At 41.6% G+C, this 21,075-nt stretch overlaps 1 non-coding gene across 1 annotated transcript; it reads left to right on the forward strand.

The window, feature by feature from the left end:
• Window positions 1–3,589: 3,589 nt before the first annotated feature.
• On the forward strand, window positions 3,590–3,693 carry LOC113919082. Its single transcript, XR_003518815.1, has one exon. It is a non-coding gene; the product is annotated as a U6 spliceosomal RNA (small nuclear RNA).
• The last annotated feature ends 17,382 nt before the right edge of the window (window positions 3,694–21,075 follow it).

Here is a 21,075-nt window from a genome sequence, read left to right on the forward strand (position 1 = left end):
ATTTTATGAAGGCTGAGAGAGGTGAGGAAGCTGCAGAGGAAGAGTTGGAAGCTAGCAGAGGTTGGTTTATGAGGTTTAAGGAAAGAAGCCATCTCCATAACATGAAAGTGTAAGGGGAAGCAGCAGGTGCTGATGGAGAAGCTGCAGCAAGTTCTCCAGAAGACCCAGCCCACATAATCCATGACGGTGGCTACACTACACAGCCTTCTATTCAAAGAAGATGCATCGAGAAGCTTCATAGCTAGGGAAGAGAAGTCAATGCCTGGCTTCAAAGCTTCAAGGGACAGACTGAGTCTCTTGTTAGGGGCTAATGCAGCTGATGACTTAAAGTTGAAGCCAGTGCTCATTTACCATCCTGAAAATCCCAGGACCCTTAGGAGTTGCGCTAAATCTACTCTCCCTGTGCTCTATAAATGGAACAACAAAGCCTGGCTGAGAACACATCTGTTTACAATGTGGTTTAGTGCATATTTTAAGCCTACCATTGAGACCTGCTGCTCAGAAAAAAGATTCCTTTCAAAATATGACTGCTCATTGTCAATGCATGTGGCCACCCAAGAGCTCTGATAGAGATCTCCAAGGAGATTCCTGTCATTTTCTTGTCTGCTCACACAATATCCATTCTGAGTGCATAGATCAAGGAGTAATTTCAATTTTCAAGTCTTATTATTTAAAAATACATTTTGTGGGCACCTGGGTGGCTCAGTTGATTAAGCATCTGCCTTCAGCTCAGGTCATGATCTCAGGTCCTGGGATCGAGCCCCACGTTGGACTCTCTGCTCAGTGGGAAGTCTGTTTCTCCCTCTCACTCTCACTCTCCTGCTCCCTTTGTGCTCTCCCCCCTTCTCTCTCAAATCAATAAATAACATCTTTTAAAAAAAAGAAAAAGAAGTACATTTTGTAAGGCCACAGCTGCCAGAGATCTATCAGCCACCACCCTGATCAGTCAACCATCAACATCAAGGCAAGACCCTCTGCTAGCAAAAATACGTCTTGCCGAAAGCTCAGATGATGGTTAGCATTTGTTAGCCATGCCATATGTTTAAGTTAAGGTATGTACATTTTTTAGGTATAATACTATTGCACACTTTATAGATTACAGTATAGTGTAAACGTAACTTTTGTATGCACTGGGAAACCAAAACATCCATTTGAATCACTTTATTTTTTTTTAAGATTTTATTTATTTACTTGGGAGAGAGAAAGAGAGAGAGAGCATGAGAGGGGAGAGGGTGAGAGGGAGAAGCAGACTCCCCACTGAGCAGGGAGCCCGACTCAGGCTTGATCCCGGGACTCCAGGATCATGACCTGAGCCAAAGGCAGTCACCCAACCAACTGAGCCACCCAGGCGCCCCTATTTGAATCACTTTATTGTGATATTCACTTTATTACAGTGGTCTGCAACTGAACCTGCAATACCTCCAAGGTATGTCTGTACTTTCTTCCTTTCTCTTGAAGGAGTGTTTTGGGAAATAATATCTCTTGTAGTAAAGAAACTATTTTTTTAAGTTTAGAAATCATTTCATTTTTACCTCAGTTGATTTTTCTTCTGTTAATTCAAATTAAAAACTAAATGTCTTGTTCCATTTGAAAAAAAAAATCTATATTATCTCATACTTATACAATTATACCTATCCACCTATCTACCTCCACCCACTCTCTCTCCCTCTATCAGTCTACCTGCGTGGACTGAGATGTCTCCCATGGCATCCTCCACATGTTGACACTGGTCACTGGATTGTGGGTGGCTTTTCCCTTCTTCTTCATGCTTTTCCATGTTGCTTGAATTTATTTTAACAAGGATGAGTCCTCTTAATAAAAACAGTAAAATTAATAATTTAAAAAATAAGATGATGGGGTGCCTGGGTGGCTCAGTCGGTTAAGCATCCCGACTCTTGGCTTCAGCTCAGGTCATGATCTCAGGATCATGGGACTGGGCCCCTCATCGTGCTCTGTGCTGGGTTGTGGAGGCTGCTTGAGATTCTCTGCCTCTCCCTCTGCCCCTCCCTCTGCTCACGTGCTCACTCTCTCTCAAATAAATAAAATAAATAAAATCTTTTTAAAAATAAATAAAAAATGAAAAATAAGATGAGGACAATAATATATAATTTTCGGAATTGTTGAAAGAATATACGTGTGTATACCATATATAGTGATGTGTGGGTGTATATGTACACACACCACAAACACACACACATGCACACATACGGCCTAGCACACTTCCTGGCATGTTGTAGGTACTCAGTGGATGGTAGGTGCTATTATTATTATTATTATTATTTTATTATTTTCCTGGAGAGAAGAAGAGCCTTAAATCCTGACTGTAACAATCTCCTGTATTAGTTGGGGTTCTTAGTTGCAGAGATGGGCATCCACTCCGTTTGGCTTTTTGAAGTCTATCGGGTGGCTTACGGGAACACCAGCAGGGACTCAGAAGACCCCCAGACAGGAACAATGGCCACATCACCCCGCAGGAGCATGCGAACAGAGACAACCCTCCTGCCACAGTGCTCTGCACAGACCCCACAGCTCCCAACATGGACCCCAGGCAGGATGCTGACACCTCAGCTTCTGCTTCCCCTCAAGGCCAGAGAGTGGACTCCATCTGGTGCCGCTTCCTTTCACTTCTGTCTTCTAAATACAAGTCTTGTGCATGTGACTCCAGTTTATGGCACCAAGTCAGAGGCCTGCATCCCAGAGACGAGAGGCTGCAAAACAAGGTCTTGACTTCTACCTTGGAGACGTAGGACTCATGATGGAGGAGACCCCCCCCACATACGGAAAGGTGGTCAAAGATCCTAGACAGCCTCAAACAGGGCAATCACTGTCAGCAACACTTCCTAAGTATCCCTTACAAAGCTTAATGATCCAAAGACCAAAAGGATCCCAAGAACACTTGAATATTTTGGTAAAATGTTTCCTTATTTATCCACAGCTTCCTGCTAATTCACTGAAATAGATTTATATAAAATTCTAAGATCTCAGAGAAGGGATCCCTTATTTGATGTAAACAGTGTTATCAGAGACCTCTCAATTCTTGGCTAAAAGAGGGACAGAGTTGTTATAAAAACTATAAACTGCCTATAAAGAAAAATATTTAAAAAGCAAGTGAGAACTAGGGATTTATAGCAGATATGATGGAAGGAGGTTAATATATGTTGATGCTCCAAACCTCATACAAATTACTTAAAAAAAAACTAGGGTGCCTGGCTGGTGTAGTCAGTAGAGCATGTGACTCTTGATCTCAGGGTCATGAGTTCAAGCCCCATATTAGGTGTAGAGCTTACTTAGAACACAAAGAACAAACAAAAAATCCCACTAAAAACCCAATAGATACATGGGCTAAGGACATGCACAGCTGACAGAGGAGAAAGTGCAAGAAGACCCATGATATAGAAAATATTAATTCTCACATACTGCTGAAGCCAAAGGGAGACTACCTCTGTCTGGGGATCAAGCATCTTGCATGTGTTCTTATTTTATCCTCACTACCATAAGCGTATTAGATATCATAATTGCCATGTGTAAGTGAGGAAACTTGACGTTTGGAAGGGTTGCGTCACCCTTTGACCAATATCACTCGGTGTGCTCGCTTCAGCAGCAGGCGTACTCAAATTGGAACCATGCGGGGAAGATTAGTATGGCCCCTGCTCGAGGATGACCTGTATCACTTGGCAAGCTGGAACTGAAAGACCAGGGTCCTTTCATTCACCAAACTATGTCTCTAGTGATTGGTATGATTCAAATCAAACTCTTTTCACCTCTGAAATTAACAAAACCTAATGCTAATGAGAACATGGTGGAAAGGTCCTTCTCATGAGGGACTGTGGGTGGGTGAGTAAATTAAAAAATCCTCTGAAATCTGTCAGGACCTATTAAGAGCCATAAGAATTTGATTTCCATTGACCCGGTCATTCCACTTTAAGAGAATCTTCTCTTAGCGAATAATTCAACATGTGGAAAGTGTTATGGGCAAAAAGATGTTCTTCAAGGATTTAAAAGAGTGAGCAATTGGAAACAACCTAAATGTCTAGAATTATCTAACTCAATTGGTACACGTTTACTTTCCTCCTAATAGAAGATTATATAGCCATTATAAACATGCTATAAATATTATAAAGGGAAATATTCATATAGTTTTTTAAAATCTTTTTTAAAAAATTATAGTTGACATACAATAACTACTATATTGGTTTCAGGCGTATAACCTAATGATTCAACATTTATATACATTATGAAATGTTCACCATGATAAGTACAGTTACCATCTATCACCATACGTCATTATTACAATATTATTGACTGTATTCCCTATGCTGTACTTTCCATCCCCGTGACTTATTTATTTTATAACTGGAAGTTTGTATCTCTTAACCCCCTTCACCTATTTTGCCCATCCCTCACCCTCTCTCCCATCTGGCAACCAACCACCAGTTCTCTGTATTTATGAGTCTACTTATTTTTTGTTGGTTTATTCATTTGTTTTTTAGATTCCACATATAAGTGAAATTGTATGGTATTTGTCTTTCTCTGTCTTAGTTCACTTAGCATAATACCCTCTAGGTCCATTCATGTGGTCACAAATGGCAAGATCGTGTTATTTTTTATGACTGAGTAATATTCTTTATTTTCCTTATCCATTCATCTATTGATAGATACTTACATCACTTCCATATCTTGACTATTGTAAATAATGCTGCAATGAACATTATGGTGCATGTATCTTTTTGAATTAGTGTTTTCATTTTCTTCAGGTAAATACCTAGAAGTGGATTTACTGGATCATAGGGTAGTTCTATTTGTAATTTTTTGAGGAACCGTCATACTGTTTTTCATAGTGCCCACACCAATTCACATTCCCACCAACAGTGCACAAGGGGTCCCTTTTCTTTATGAGCCTCGCCAACAGTAGTTATTTCTTATCTTTTGGATGCTAGTCATTCTGACTGGTGTGAGGTGATATCTTACTGTATTTTTAATTTGCAGCTCCATGATGATGAGTGATGTTGAACATTCTCCATGTGTCTCTTGGCCATCTGTATGTCTTCTGTGGCAAAATATCTCTTCAGACAGGTCCTCTGCCCAATTTTTAATCAGATTGGTTGTTTTCTTTTTCATGGTGAGTTGCATGACTTCTTTATATATTTTGGATATTAACCCCTTATCAGATAGATCATTTGCAAATATCTTCTCTTATCCAGTAGGTTACCTTTCCATTTTGTTAATGGTTTCCTTCATTATGCAAAAGTTTTTAATTTGATGTACTCTCAATTGTTTATTTTTGCTTTTGTTGCCCTTGCATGAGGAGACAGATCCAAAAAAATACTGCTAAGGCTGATGTCCAAGAGTTTACTGCTAATGTTTTCTTTTAGAAATTCTATGGTTTCAGGCCTCACATTTAGGTCTTTAATTCATTTTGAGTTTGTTTGTGTATGGTGTAAAAAAGTGGTCCAGTTTCATTCTTTTGCATGTAGCTGTCCAGTTTTCCCAGCACCATTTACTGAGGAGACTGTCCTTTCCCTATTGTATATTCTTGCCTCCTTTGTCATAGGTTAAATGCCTATATAAGCATGGGTTGATTTCTAGACTCTGTATTCTGTTCCATTGATCTGTCTCTGTTTTTGTGCCTGTACCATACTGTTTGGATCACTATAGTTTTATAGAATAATTTGGATTCTGGGATTGTGATACTCTGGCTTTGTTCTTCTTTCTCACGTTTGCTTTAGCTCTTCAGGGTCTTTTGTGGTTCCATACAAATTTTAGAATGATTTGTTCTATTTGTGTTGAAAAATACTACTGGTATTTTGATAGGGCTTGCATTGTAGATCGCTTTGGGTAGTATGGACATTTACTAAAATTAATTCCTCCAGTTCATAAGCATGGTTTATCTTTCCATTTATTTGTGTCATCTTTAATTTCTTTCCTCAATGTCTTATAGTTTCAGAGTGTAGGTCTTTCACTTCCTTGGTTAAATTTATCCCTTTATTCACATCCTTGGTTAAATTTTATTCTTTTTAATGCAGTTAGAAATGGAATTGTTTTCTTAATTCCTTTTCTATTTCATTATTAGTGTGTAGAAATACAACAGATTTCTGTATATTAATTTTGCATCCTGCAACTTTACTGAATTCATTATTAGTTATCCTATTCCTACAACCTCCTAAACTATGAAAGAAATTGAGAATCACCTTAAAACAAGAGAGGCATTGTCACGAACATTGCTAAGAGAGTAGATCGTAAAAGTTCTCATCACAAGAAAAAAGTATTTTTGTAACTATGTGTGGGGATGGATGTGAATTACACTTCTGTAGTAATCATTTCACAATAGAAACCTATATTGAATCATTATATTGTAACCTAAAACAAGTACAATGTTATATGTCCCTTACACTTCCATTGAAAAAAAAGAAGACAAGGTCTCCTCCTGAAAGTGAAGGCAAATGTGTGGAGGGACTGAAAGGAGGGGAGGAGAGAACATCTGGAATAGGGGTTGAGGAATGGAGGGTGAACGTGACTGGGGACATGGGGTGGTATTGGACAGGGGTTGAGAACAGTGGGATTATGGTGGCAGCAATCTTCACGTAAAATAATTTCCCTGTAGGAGAACCCAGCAGTGGGTACTAGAGCGAGAAGGGGGCCGAGGTTGACCTGGAATTAAGGTTCCGTTTGGCAGGTGGCACCAGGATGGGAGGGTACCGGCTGGAGGACATTTCTATGAGTTATAGCCTGTGGGTCTGGACTTAGAAGCAGGAAAGGCTGGATGACAACGAAGGGCCGACCAAGGTTAATAGCTTTAATCCATAAAATATATAAAAAGCTCATATACTTTAATCAGAACACTATTAATAGCCCTTCCCTTAAAACAAGAGAAAAAAATCATGAACAGGAATTCAAATAACCTAACAAATATATGGAATCTGTTCACCCTCATAGTGGTCAAATAAATGAGAATTTAAATACTGAGGTATCATTTTTCACCTACCATGGTAGGAAAGAAAGCCTAATTTTTTTTTACTTTTTTAGAGAGGGAGAGGAGTGGTTGGGGGCGGGGGGGCAGAAGGAGAGAAAGAGAATGTCAAGCAGGCTCCACACCCAGCATGGAGCTCAATCTCATGACCCTGAGATCATGACCTGAGCCGAAATTGAGAGTTAGACGCTCGACCCACTGAGCCACCCAGGGCCCCAAGCCCAACTTTTAAAACTGAAAGTGCTTCATTGCTGTTGAATGAGAGGAAAACTTCAGGGGTATAAGTTAATGTAAATCTTTAAGAAAATAACTTGGCAACAATTTCTTGAAGCCTTAAAATTTTTTACCCCTTGAATTAGTAATTTTACTCCCAGGAATTTATACTAAGGAAACAATACAAAAGAAAAACAAAAAATTGGGAGAGGGACATCCTTTGCACTCCCTTGCCAGTCAACACTACACTTGCACCCAAAGAACTAAGTCAGGTTAACCTTCAGGAATAATGAAACCTTAGGGCTATTAATGTCCCATGAGGCTCTCTGTCCCCCAATTGATAGACATCACAATAAAGTAAGGTTTCTCAGCCTACTTCTCCACAGAGGCAGGTCATAAAGTCCCCTAACTTGATTGCAATTACTCCTGCATTTCTATTCCTCCTCAATTTCTATTTTTAGCTCTTTGGTTACCACCCACTAGACTGTGAACTCAAGGGCAGTGATGTCAGTCTTATTTATCTATTTGTCTCCTAACCACCTCTACACCCTTTTGCTAACACTCACATGGTAGGTGCTTCATAGATTTGGGTAGTATTGGCTTTCATTTCAGCCGCCCCCTACTCCATCATCTCCCATCCTCTACCCTCTTCAGTTTGTGCATTTGGCTGAAGATCAAGTTGGTCTCTTTGTTCAGTTAATTTGTTCTTAAGTGTCCTTGTGTATGTGCCAACCCGTTGGCATTTCAGAGGTGCCATGTTTTTTAATAGACTCTTGTGTCACATACCTCAGGGTCAATGACTGGGTTTATCAGCATAATAACTTTCTATAGCTCTTACTAATAAAGGGATATGGCAACACATGGGTAATGAAACATGGTAGGGAATCAGCTGACTCATGAAAAGTTAAAACTGGAGAGGAGCTCAGGAAATGACGGTATTGCTCCCCCCGCCCCTCTAGTTTTGCAGATAAGGAAACCGAAGATCAGAGAGGGGCAGATTTCCCAAATTTACGTAACTGGTTCATGGGATGGTTGAGATAAGAGTTCAGGGTCTAGACATCTGGTGTATTCTGATTAACAGGGCACATGTCATCAAAAGTATGTGTCATGAGAACATGTGAGCTACAGAAGTGTATGAGAGAGGGCAAGGCCAGCAAGCCCAGCTATGTTGAGTGACCATGGCAGAACTCCATAGTGGAGGTAGAAATTGCCAGTGATTCTGTGAGAGGGTCTGGTTGGAGAACAGGGGCAGGGATGTGGGGCAGATGTAGACAGGTGTCTGGATGACATAGGAACAGTGTGGTATGGTGAGTAGAGCATGGCCTTTGAAAACTGGAATGTAGTCCCAGGGCTGTCACATAACCTCATGCTACTTAATTTCTCTAAGACCCAAGTCGTTAGTCTGTAAAACTTGCCCATAGAACTGGCTTCTCAGGGTTGAGTTAAAGGAGACAATGGATGTGTTATATTATTCAACTCAGTCCCTGGAGAGAGCTCTGGAAGATGGTGGTTTGTGACATTCTCATGGAAGGCAAGTCTTGTGGTCCTTCTAGGAGGTTAAAAGTGAGCACCGATCCCTACGTCAATCCTCAGAATGCTTTCGGACAGGGATGAGTTCCTTCCCTGAAGAGGGAGGACCTAACCCTATTGGGCCGATTGCACTCTAGAGCAGATTCAACAAACTACATCCTGTGGGTCAAATTCAGCCAGCTGCCTGTTTTTCTGGGACCTACAAGCTAAGAGTGATTTTTACATTTTTTAATCACTAAAAAAAAAAAAAGAATCATATTTTATAAAATGTGAAAATTTTTTTTACTTTTTTAGAGAGGGATAGGAGTGGTTGGGGGTGGGGGGGCAGAAGGAGAGAAAGAGAATCTCAAGCAGGCTCCACACCCAGCATGGAGCTCAATCTCATGACCCTGAGATCATGACCTGAGCCGAAATTGAGAGTTAGAATCCAAGTTTCGGTGTCCACGAATGAAGTCTTATTGGCACACAGCCACACACACATTTGTTCCCATATTGCTTATGGCTGCTTTCATGCTGTCAGGGCAGAGTCCAGGGGTCAAGACAGAGATTCTATCTCATTACTTCACACTGTTCCCTGGCACACGACACCCATGGCAGTGATGCAGTTGGAACTCAGTGGTGTTTCAAACGCCATGTGTGTGGTCTTACCAGGACATTTTTTTTTAAATTACCAATGCAGGGCACCTGGGTGGCTCAGTCGGTTAAGCGTCTGCCTTTGGCTCAGGTCATGATCTCAGGGTCCTGGGATCGAGTCCTGCATCAGGCTCCCTGCTCAGCGGGGAGTCTGGTTCTCCCTCTCCCTTTGCCCCTCCCCTGCCTCCTGCGATCTCTTTCTTAAATAAATAAATAAAATCTGAGAAAAAAATTACCAATGCATACCCATCACATCAAAACAAGAAGAGAAAAATGGATTTCAAATATGCTTTTAAATCACAGTATGGATTATTTTGTTACCAACTTAGATGGCCAAGCATTATTTATTATACAGTGATGTGATATGTGGGCTAAAATAATAGATTATGTTACTATTACATATCACAGTATTCCCAACTCAAAGGAAAGTAACCATCAGAAAAAATAGAAAATTTTAAGTGGAATATTTCATTGCAGCAGAATGTGTTCATAAAGTTAAATAATGAAAATGAGGCTGCAATCAAAGCAAGTTTCCAAGTGGCTCATTTGTTAGCCAAGCAAGGAAAGTGACTTAGGGATAAGATAATTAATTTTTGTTTGATTACATCAGTTAAAGAAATGTGTCCAGAGGAAAAACACCTGTTTTTTTGTTTGTTTGTTTTAAGATTTTATTTATTTGAGAGAGAGCGAAAGCAAGAGAGGTCACAGAGGCAGAGGGACAAGCAGACTGCCCACTGAGCAGGGAGCCCGATGCAGAGCTCGATCCCAGGACCCTGAGATCATGACCTGAGCCGAAGGCGGATGCTTAACCGACTGAGCCACCCAGGCGCCCCAGAAAGACTGTTTATTTAAGACTGTTTCAGCAAGGACAGTTGCTCAGAGAGTTGAGAACACTGGGAAGAATATCAGTAGTCAATTAACAAATATCTTTGAGTGGCTTTCCCTGGCTCTTGATGATTGAGAAATGTTACTGGGACTACCCAGTTGTTGTTTATTCAAGGAGACAAGTTTATTCAGTGACAAGTTGGAAGTGACTGAAGAATTAGCCTCTGTGGAACAACTATAGGAAAGAATATTTTCAAAATGGAGGGGCTCCTGGTGGCTCAGTTGGTTACACATTTGCCTTTGGCTCAGGTCATGATCCTGGGATCAAGCCCCCGTGGGGCTCCCTGCTCAGTGGGCAGTCTGCTTCTCCCTCTGTCCCTGCCCCTCCCCCCTCTTGCACGTGTGCACATGCGTGCTCTCTCTCTCTCAAATAAATAAATAAAATATTTAAAAAAATGGAATTATACACATTAGGTGCACTGTATGATGGGTGAATTAAATCTTGATAAAGCTTTTTTTTAAAAAAAGAATATTTTCAAAGAAATTGAGAAAACACTATTTCAGTATAAACTGAAGTACAATCTACTAAGGTATGTTACAACTGAAGGTGGCAAAATAAATATGGAGCAGAAAAAGCTATAATTGGATTCATTTACAAAGCGTGAAAACTTTAGGCGTTTAAAAGTTTATGGTAATTAGGGGCACCTGGCCGACTCAGTCAGTGGAGCGTGGGACTCTCCATCTTGGGGTTGTGAGTTTAGGCCCCACATTCGGGATAGAGGTTACTTAAAAAAAAATAAAAATAAAGCTTATGGTAGTTCATTGTATTATTCATGAGTATTCTGTGGACAATATTTCAATATATTATGTGTTGAGGAACCAGTAATGTCAACAGTGAACTTTATTCGCTATCAGCTGACTTAACCATCATTGGTTTTGTGCATTTCTCTTTGTTTTTTAAGATTTTATTTATTTGAGAGACAGAAAGAGATAGCAAGAGATAGAGCATGAGCAGGTAAGGGAGGGAGAAGCAGGCTCCCCGCTGAGCAGTGAGCCCACCCAATGCCGGGCTCGATCCCCAGACCCCGGGTTAAAGACTGGAGCTGAAGGCAGACGCTTAACCAACTGAGCCACCCAGGCACCCCTGCATTTCTCTTTTTAAAGACTTTTTTTTTTTTTAATTTTTAAGAAATCTCTACACCCAGCGTGGGGCTAGAATTCACAAGCCTGATCGAGAGCCGCATGCTCTTCCGACTGAGCCAGCCAGGCGCCCCTGCATGTCTCTTTTTAAAGACTTTTTTTTTTTTTTTAATCTTTAAGTAATCTCTACACCCAACGTGGGGCTGGAATTCACAAGCCTGATCAAGAGCCACATGCTCTTCCGACTGAGCCAGCCAGGCGCCCTGCTTTTATCAGATACAGAAGCTAGTATCCTGACTTACCCTACCATAAAGCAGTTTGATGGCTTAGCAGCTGTAAAGTTTTATTGGAAGTTTTTGAGCACAGGGCTGAGATTAAAATCTTTCTGAATGAGAACCACTCTCAACCACTATTATCAAACAAGAATGGCTTTTGAAGGTATCTTTTGCTGAAAACATAATAATGGCTCCTAATAAACTCAACTTATAATCACAAGGCAAAATATCACTTACATGCAGATTTTATACTGTGGTAAAGTCATTTTAACAACTAAAGTTGTATAATTCACAAGTAATGTATAGCTGTTTTGACCATGAGGTCAAAAGTTAAAATGAGAAGCAAGATCTTCCTTCCCATACAAATTTGCAGCCAACATATTTTTTGAACTTGAACTACAATTCCAGTGGTGTTTTTCAGACTTGATCACAAGAAGAAAATTTCCATATTCCAAAATCTGTTTTACTACGTAATTGAGAAGAGCATCTTCCTAAATTTCAATTGGAAGTGATTAATTTACAATATAATGACATGCTAAAAGGCAACTACCAATAGAAGAATTTAACAGAATTCTATAACTGCCTTCCAAGCAATGAATATACTTAATTAAAATTCCATGTTCATGGGCTGATGTCAGCATTTGGCAGTACCTATCTGTGTGGACAGACATTCTCAAAATGAAATACATAAAATTTCATTATGAATCAGCATTAACAATTGAACATTTGTGATCAATTTTGATGATTGGGAACCTGATTTTGAACCTCAATTAAGCAAAATATTTATCCCCGCCAAAGAATTCCACTCTTCTATTAGTAAACCAGTATTATCAAAAATTGTGCTCGATTATTATTATATTTTAAATTTCATCGATAAAATTTATTTTGGAAATTTATTTTCTTTCCTCGGTAAATGTCTACATAATATCCTCAATTTTGCTTCTTGGCCCACAAAGCCTAAAATCTAACTCTTTATAGAAAGTGTTTGCTAAGCCTGATCTAAGTCACAGTCCCACCTGTGCTATTATGGTAGTAAATCTACTTAATGGTTTTGAGTTAATAAGTTTAAAGTGTATAGAATGGTGGCACGTGGTAGGTGTTTTTTCAAAGGAAGTTATTAATATTAGTAGCTATATTTCTATAGCTCTTCTGAACTACACAGAATTGAGAATTGTGGTCCTTACAAAAGGTTATCTGTGGGTGAATGAAAACGTCCTTTCAGACAGCCCTCTTTAAAAGTGCACTGGGGCAGTTTCTACCTAATCCATCCCTGTTCAATTTATTTATTTGTTTGTTTGTTTCTCAAATTTTATTTTTATTTTTTTAAAGATTTTGTTTATTTGAGAGAGAGAGAGAGAGAGAGCATGAGCAGGGAGAGAGGCAGAGGGAGACAGAGAAACAAGACTCCCCACTGAGTGCAGAGCCCAATGTGGGGCTCGATCCCAGGACCCTGAAATCATGACCTGAGCCGAAGGCAGATGCTTAACTGACTGAGCCACCCAGGCGCCCCTGAGCTCACTTTTTAAAATGTTCTTCTTCTTTTTCTCCTTTTCCTCCTCTTCTTCTTCGTTTTCTTCCTTTCTTTTTTTTTTTCTTTTTTTTTTTTTTGGTAGCAGCTTTATTGAGATATAATTTATATACCATACAATTCACTCATTGGATTCAGTGCATCACCACAACCAATTTTAGAACATTTCCAACATCCCAGAAAGAAACCTACACTTTCTCAGCCATCATCCTCCAATCTTCCCACCTCCCCCACAGCCCTAGACCATAACTAATCCACTTTCTGTCTCCACAGATTTGCCCGCTCTGGACATTTAATATAAATGGAATCATCTGGTATGTGGTCTCTTGTGACTGGCTTGTTTTACTCAGCATAATATTTTCAAGCTTCATCCACATGGTAGCATGTATCAGTACCTCTTTTTTATGACAGAACAATATTCCATTGTATGGATATACCAGTTTTGTTTATTCATCAGCTGATGGACATTGGTCTCTTTCTGTCTTTTGGCTGTTACAAATAATGAGCATTCATGTGTAAGTTTTTGTGTGGACATATTGTCATTTCTCTTAGGAATACACCTAGAAGGAGAATTGCTGGGTCACATGGTAACTTACGTCTAACTCTGAGGAATCATCAGACTGTTTTCCACAGTGGTTGCACCAATTTTGCATTTCTATCAGCAATATATGAGGGTTCTGATTTCACATCTTCACCAACACTTGCAATTATTGTGTGTTTTTTGTTATTATTATTGCCATCCTACTGACTATAAAGTAAATCTAGCTCGTTTTAATTATCTGAGATGAGGTGCTGGGCAAAACCACCTTCCTCACCACTCCATGCTGGGTCCATGTGGGGACACCACCCCGGGAACCCAGCTCTGAGAGCCTACCAGGGTATTGCCACTAAAACTTAAAGTTTTTCTCAGAGGAGAAAAGGCTCCCAGAGATTGTGCCCCACTGGTAGTTTCTCAGTTCACAAACCCACACATTTACTTGACCCTCTGAGAAGGCATTATTGGGAACTGTGGAAATATTTTTCGAAGGACTGCAAATACTTACAGGCAGATGATTACTAGGGAGCTTGACCCAGCAGGATGAGATCGCTTCTGGAGAGAAGTTCTGCCGAGACCACTGCCCCCCTCCCACCCTCCATCCCAATGATTTACAGAGACACTAGCAGCCTTCTGGGAAGAGGAACCAGGGCCACTGGGGCAGGAGGTCAGAAGGGACAGTAGTTACTGGTTCTGCCCTGGGAGGCAGCTGCTTCCCTGAGTGGGGCAGAAATGGGGACTTTTGTCCCTGTCAACCTTAAAAATAAAATAGCCCGTTATTTTACCAGCAAAATAAGTGTATGTAAGAATGACAGAAGAATTGGAAACTATGGCAGACCCCAGGCAAGTCCAGAGACAAAGGGAACGGAAGGTCAGCTTCTGTTAGCTTTTAGGAGGAAATCAGGGAGGGTCGTTTTGAACACAAGTTCATTGGAGAAGAACAAGAGTTGGAGGTTGTGGCTTTTTCTCATTGGCTGCAAGCGGTGGTTAGTGCGTTGTAGCTGGAGCAAGGATCTTCCTCCTTTTTCTTAGAAGCAGGTGATGAAATTCCTGTGTCAAAAGCTGTCCTCCCTTTTCAAGATAAGAATGATCTTCCTTCTTCCTGCTGCCAGGCTGCTAGGAGTGGTACGTGCATGAGAGCGCCCCTTCAGGGCTTCTCAGCTCGGTTTTAAATGAGGCTTCTTTCATTTTCACACCCCTGAAGAAAGTCAGCCAGGGGAGGGCTATTGCGTGCCCACTGTGTGCTGGCTTCTGCCGGGTGTCGCCCTTACTGTGTTTCGAGGTGAGCTCTTCCATTATACACGCTCCTACCACATCCTGAATATGTCCGTCAGAGCACTTTGCACAGAGTTATCTCAGAAATGCTCATTTCAGTTCATCACTATAACCTCAGAGCCTGGGACAGTGTCTGGCACGTAAAGATACTCTTAAAGTATTTGGTGAATGAAGGAAATAATGTAAACTCAACACTGCCTGGTGGAACCTAAGTCCAATACTTCCCCGTATATATTATTTTGTAGTTTATTCACACTTAGTAAAAATAACAGTATTGTTGAAATGTTCCTTTGTGTTGATGACTACATAATATTTTTCTCAAGAATTTACCAAACTTTTTTTTAAAAGATTTATTTATTTGACAGAGACAGCAAGAGAGGGAACACAAGCGGGGGAGGTGGGAGAGGGAGAAGCAGGCTTCCCGCGGAGCAGGGAGCCCGATGCGGGGCTGGATCCCAGGACCCTGGGATCATGACCCCAGCTGAAGGCAGACGCTTAACGACTGAGCCACCCAGGTGCCCCCCCAAATTTGTTTAGACCAAGTTCAGCTTTTGGACATTTATATAGTTTTGTTTTGTTTTTTTTAAGATTTTATTTACTTATTTGAGAGAGGAGAGCATGAGCGGGGAGCGGCGGTAGAGGGAGAAGGAGAAGCAGACTCCCCACTGAGCAGGGAGCCTGACAGGGGGCTCAATCCCAGGACCCTGAGATTAAGACCTGAGGCGAAGGCAGACAACTAACTGAGCCACCCAGGTGCCCCGTTTTACATTTTTTCTTTGAAAAATAATGGTGATACATCCTTGTGCAAATGTCTTTGAGCACATGCCTAGTTATTTCCTTAGGACAAATTCCTAGAATGGAATTGCTGGTCAAGGGATATGTGCATTTTCTTTTCTTTCTTTTTTTATTGAAGTGTAATTAACATACAGTGTTATATTAGTTTCAGGTATACAATATAGATTCAACAATTCTATACATCACCCAGTGCTCATCAAGGTAAATGTTCTCTTTAATCCCCATCACCTCCTTCACCCATCCCCCCACCAGCCTCCCCCCTGGTAACCATCAGTTTGTTTGCTGTAATTAAGAGTCTGTTTCCTGGTTTGTCTCTTTTTGTTTGTTTGTTTGTTCATTTGTTTTGTTAAATTCCACATATGAGTGAAATCATATAGTATTTGTCTATGACTGACTTATTTTACTTAGCACAATACCCTCTAGGTCCATCCATGTTGTTGCAAATGGCAAGATCTCACCCTTTTTTATGGCCAAATAATATTCCATTGCGTATATATCATATATATATACACCAGATCTTCTCTCTCCATTCATCTATGGATGGACACTAGAGTTGCTTCCATATCTTGGCTATTGTAAATAATGCTTCAGTGAACATAGGGGAGCATGTATCTTTTCAAATTAGTGTTTTCATTTCTTTAGGTAAATACCCAGTAGTGGAATTACTGAATCATATGGTAACTCTATTTTTAATTCTTGATTTCCTCTTTGATTTCTTGGTTGACCCATTCATTGTTTAGTAGCATGTTATTTACCCTCCATGTATTTGTGGTCTTTCCACATTTTTTCTTGTGATTGATTTCTAGTTTCCTACCGCTGTGGTCAGAAAGATACATGATAGGAGCTCAGTCTTTCATTTATTGAGACTTATTTTGTGGCCCAACATGCGAGTTTGGTTGCTGGGCCTGCAGGCACACTGGTGTGTGTGGTTATCTTCCCCACTCCAGGGCAGGAGCTGCTTTGGAGGGACTTCTGCTGAGTGGGGCAAGTTGGGTGGGGTGGCTCTACAGGAGACCTTGGGGGTGGGGTGCACGGTGCTAGCCGGCGAGGTGGAGAGTGTTCCTGCTCGTTCTGCAAGTGTCCTGCTGTCCAGGCTGGAGCGTGGAGAGGGGAAAGGTGCGTTCAGCTGTTTAGTGCTTGGAGAAGTCTCCTCAAGAACCCTGCCCCTCCAGCACCCGTTCTGAGGTTAGTAAATAAATCTCCTTCACATGTCCCCTGGGCACTGTTCAGACTGCTGCTTCTCGGCTATATCTCGGTGGGGTTGTTATGCTGGCTCTTAAAGGGCAGGGACTCCGTTTCCTCTCGCCCTCAGCTCTCCCAGAGCTAAGCCCACTGAGTTTTTAAAGTACCCAGAGTTAAGCCCTGATTATTATAATACTTGAAAAGTTAAGCCCCACTGGCTTTTAAGTCAAATGTTATGGGAACCCGTCTTCCCAGTGCAGGTCTCCCATGCCCGGGGTGGTGTCTGGTCCTCTCGCGTTTCCATGCTTGTGGTATCCCTCCAGCTTGTGGTTAGTCCTGCTGGGGTTTGGTTCCCGACCTGTCTCTGCCCCTCCTACCCTTCTTGATGTGGCCTCTCTACGGTTCACTGTGGAAAGTCTGTTCTGCCGGTCTTCAGGTTGTTTTCAGAATTAGTTGCACTAATCTTGCTGTAATCTCAGCATGTCTATGGGGCGGGATGGGCTCAGGATCCTCCTACTTTGCCATCTTTTCCAGAAGTGGCGATATGTCCATTTTTAAAGGTCTGTAAAATGTACTGCCAACTTTCTCTTCCCTCAAAGGCTGTGTATAAGGTCTGTTTGTTGCACACCATTGCCAACAGCAATTTTTATCATTCTTTAAATCTTTGCCCTAAAAAAGGCCTACGGTCATAGGATCTAATTGGTTCCTAGTGCTGAGCAACCTCTCAGGGAATTGCTTGTGAGTACATGCTGAGATTTTATTTCAAATTTGTCATAGAGAAAACCATTCCTTAGAAAGCCAAGTCAAAAATTCCTTCTTAGAAGAGACATTTTTTTAAAAGACTTTATTTACTTATTAGAGAAAGGGAGCAAGCACAGAAGTGGGGGGGGGGGGCAGAGGGAGACAGAGAAACAGACTCCCCGTTGAGCGATGAGCCCAACATGGGGTTGGATCCCAGGACCCCAGGATCATGATCTGAGCCAAAGGCAGATGCTTGACCGGCTTAACCAACTGAGCCACACAGGCGCCCCAGAAGAGACATTTCATATGTAACTTGACCAACAATCAAAAAAGAATATCTGGTTAAAGATTATTGGGATAGTTGCCAGTTGAGTTCAAGCCTTGAATGTCAAGTTAAACGTCATTGACCTCCCCCATGACTGACAGTCAGCTGGGGGCTGTAGGAGCCAAATTCCCAAGAATAGGCACTGATCTGATTAAATTCCATTAGAAAACAACAGAGTTCAGCTCCATCGAGGCTTGGTTTAGTTTTCTCTTTGCCTCGTGTAATGGGACATTTTTCATGGTGTTGATATTTTGTATTTCTTTTTTAGTTAACTTACTTGTTTGCTTCCCCACCCCCATAAGTCTGAAGGACCTTTTCTTCAACTCACCCAAGGATGTGTCCTAGCTTGGTGCCTTCTGAATGTCAGACAATCTTGTACCACCTCAAGATTCTTGGCAAACTACATACTGTCTTTACTCCTTCTTCTAGAATATTGTTCTTGAAATCGGCTTATTTAAGACCTAAATGAATTACTGATTTTTATTTTTAAGATTTTCTTTATTTATTTGAGAGAGAGAGCATGGGGGGTGGTGTGCAGAGGGAGAGGGACAAGCAGATGCCCTGCTGAGCAGGGGACTGATGCAGGGTTCGATCCCAGAGTTGGACCCTGGGATCACGACCTAGCCTGAAGTCAGACGCTCAACTGACTGAGCCACTTGGGCACCCCATGTACCTAAATGAATTTACTTTTATTTTTTTTTTTAAGGTTTTATTTATTTATTTGAGAGAGAGAGCGTGCTTGAGCAGGAGAGAGTGGCAGAGGGAAAGGGAGAAGCAGACTCCCTCCTGAGCGGGGAGCCTGATGTGGGACTCCATCCCAGGACCCCGGGACCATGACCTGAGCTGAAGGCAGATGCTCAACTGACTGAGCCACCTAGGCGCCAAAATGAATTTACTTTTAAATTAAACTTTACATCGTTACCTCAAATAAAAAACTAGTTTCCTTTACCATAAATATTAAGTTACCATAAAATAAATACAATAAAAATAAAGTGTTAGTGGGTTCTGGGTGTCTCTCTCTGCCAAAGGCTCGGTGCCTGGGGTTGCTCTGTCTTCCTTGTGAAGGGAAATATGCCAGTACCAGAGCACTGTTAGATACAGCGGCGGTAAATGTGATCTTCTCCTGGTGTAATCAGAATGACCGAACCACATTTGAAAAGGCAAGTACTTTCCCCCTCCAAGGGAATCAGGGCTTTCTAATGGTGACCACAGACCTCTTAAAATCATCTTGTGTGCCACGGGCAGACTGGCCGTCACACCTGAGCACACACACATCAGAGTTACCTGGAGTCTTGTTAAAACACAGAGAGCCGATGCAGTAAGTCCGGGCTGCTGCTAGAAATGTCCATTTCTAACAAGTTCCCAGGTCATGGTCCAGGGAACACTTCGGAGGCCCCTGCTCTCATATCAAGTCATCTCTCATCTTAGGAGTCAATGGTCTGGGGAAGCTGACAGGTACAAACCAGAAACCACTGCAACCTCCAAACAGGTGCTCACATACTTCCTTCTGTTGATGGCGGGTTTTCCCTGGAAGAGCAACAAGCCGGGGCCCAGCGCTAGCACCCCTAAGAGCAGTGTTATAATCTCCAGAAGCGCTCACTCCTCTCTGACAAAAGCTGGATTACAGTCTTTGGGTGGAGAAGGAGTTTCCGCACCTGCCTGGAACCTCCGCCCCCCGCACCTTTCGGCCAGCAGGTGAGAGGTCAAGCTACTTCCTGGGGAAAGCCCCTCCATCTAGCTCTTCCAAGAGTTTAATTCCAGAAGCTAGATAATGGAGTGGTGATGTCAGAGAGGCAGACGGGGGCCTGATCCCCCAGGGAATGTGGATTTTATTCCAAGGGTGACAACAGAAGTGGTGGGAGCACTGAAGCAGGATAAGGCAAGGAGGGTTCTTGGTGGTCTCCGCAAAAGGAGCTGCTCTCCCCACCTGGCCACAGGCCTCCTGTTCATTTCCTCCAGGACCTTCCTCACAATGTTGGTTTCGTTGCCTGTTGCCCACCGTCCACGAGAACTTTCTTGCTTTGTTCACTCCTCTGTGCCCAGCAGAGCGTCTGGTACCTGGCAGGTGCTGGGTAAACATTTATGGAATAAAGGAAAGAATGGGCAAACGCCATTCAGTTTGCTCGAGGTGCCGGGGCCAGGGAATGCAAAGTAAATGAGGTATATAGTCCTGGGTCTTCAGATTCACAGTGTGTTTGGATAACTTATTTTCCAAAAGTTGGTTGTCATAATCGAATGGATTTATAAAAGAGAAAGTAAAATTCATAAAGCAACGTGGGGGAAAAAACTCTTCACTCATTTCAAAGACATGCTACTGGGAAAACAAAATGAAGTAACACTTTACATCTTTAAAAATGCTTGCATGGTTAATATCCAGCTCTGGTGAGGGTGCAGATAATTTAATAAACTTACAAAGGTTTTACATTCCCTTCAAACGGAAATTCAGTAACAGATATTAAGAGCTATAAAAAATGGTTTTTGGGGGCGCCTGGGTGGCTCAGTCGGCTCAGTCTGCCTTGAGCTCAAGTCATGTTCCCAGAGTCCTGGGATGGAGCCCCCGCATCGGGCTCCCTGCTCAGTGGGGAGCCTGCTTCTCCCTCTGAACCTCCCCCCCATACTTTCTCTCTCTCTCATTCTTCCTCAAATAAATAAATAAAATCTTTTAAAATGGGTTTTTTGACTGAGAAATAACATAAAAAATGACCCTCTGCCTGAGAAATTTACTTCTGGGACTTTATCCTAAGGAAATACTTCCAAATGAATGAAGAATTATATGTACAAACTATTGAAACAACAACATGGATGAATCTCAAAATAGTTATGCTGAGCGAAAGAAGCCAGACCAAAAAGTAAAAATTCCCAAACCCAGTACATCTGTATGATTCCATTTATATAAAATTCTAGAAAATGCAAACTAATCTGTAGTGACAGAAAGCAGATGCGTGGTTACCTCAGACTGGGGGTGTGTGTGGATGGATAGGCACAAAACTTTGGGGGATTATGAGAATGTTTGATATCTTGATTATGACCATCACTTCATAGGTGTATGCCCATATCACGACTTTAAATATGTGCGGTTTACCTTACGTAAATTATACCTCAATAAAGTTG

The sequence above is a fragment of the Zalophus californianus genome, chromosome 1, assembly GCF_009762305.2.
Source record: "Zalophus californianus isolate mZalCal1 chromosome 1, mZalCal1.pri.v2, whole genome shotgun sequence".
Taxonomy (NCBI): domain Eukaryota; kingdom Metazoa; phylum Chordata; class Mammalia; order Carnivora; family Otariidae; genus Zalophus; species Zalophus californianus.